A 1154-nucleotide genomic window follows, 5' to 3' on the forward strand; every position below is an offset into this window, starting at 1 on the left:
TCCGAGCCCCGGAGGAGGAGGGGCGGTCTACCCGCTGGCTCCCGCGCGGGTAGACCGGGCCTCCGCCCCGCACTCTGCCGCTCGAGCGGCGGGCGGAGGCCCGGTCTACCTCCGCGGGGGCTTCCGGGGCGGGTAGACCGGGCCTCCGACGGCCGGAGGCCCGGTCTACCTCCCTAGCCTTCCGGGGCGGGTAGACCGGGCCTCCGACGGCCGGAGGCCCGGTCTACCTCCATAGCAGCCGGTGGCCTCCGGAGGCCCGGTCTCCCTCCGCGGGGCTTCCGGGGCGGGTAGACCGGGCCTCCGACGGCCGGAGGCCCGGTCTACCTCCATAGCAGCCGGTGGCCTCCGGAGGCCCGGTCTACCTCCCTAGCCTTCCGGGGCGGGTAGACCGGGCCTCCGACGGCCGGAGGCCCGGTCTACCTCCATAGCAGCCGGTGGCCTCCGGAGGCCCGGTCTCCCTCCGCGGGGCTTCCGGGGCGGGTAGACCGGGCCTCCGACGGCCGGAGGCCCGGTCTACCTCCATAGCAGCCGGTGGCCTCCGGAGGCCCGGTCTACCTCCCTAGCCTTCCGGGGCGGGTAGACCGGGCCTCCGACGGCCGGAGGCCCGGTCTACCTCCATAGCAGCCGGTGGCCTCCGGAGGCCCGGTCTACCTCCGCGGGGCTTCCGGGGCGGGTAGACCGGGCCTCCGACGGCCGGAGGCCCGGTCTACCTCCATAGCAGCCGGTGGCCTCCGGAGGCCCGGTCTACCTCCCTAGCCTTCCGGGGCGGGTAGACCGGGCCTCCGACGGCCGGAGGCCCGGTCTACCTCCATAGCAGCCGGTGGCCTCCGGAGGCCCGGTCTCCCTCCCTAGCCTTCTGGGGCGGGTAGACCGGGCCTCCGACGGCCGGAGGCCCGGTCTACCTCCATAGCAGCCGGTGGCCTCCGGAGGCCCGGTCTACCTCCCTAGCCTTCCGGGGCGGGTAGACCGGGCCTCCGACGGCCGGAGGCCCGGTCTACCTCCATAGCAGCCGGTGGCCTCCGGAGGCCCGGTCTACCTCCCTAGCCTTCTGGGGCGGGTAGACCGGGCCTCCGAGGGGCGGAGGCCAGGTCTACCTCCCTTGCCGGCTAGGGCGGGTAGACCGGGCCGCCGTTCCGGACTCTGCCCGGCCTGCT

This window comes from Hemicordylus capensis, unplaced genomic scaffold, assembly GCF_027244095.1.
Source record: "Hemicordylus capensis ecotype Gifberg unplaced genomic scaffold, rHemCap1.1.pri scaffold_40, whole genome shotgun sequence".
Taxonomy (NCBI): domain Eukaryota; kingdom Metazoa; phylum Chordata; class Lepidosauria; order Squamata; family Cordylidae; genus Hemicordylus; species Hemicordylus capensis.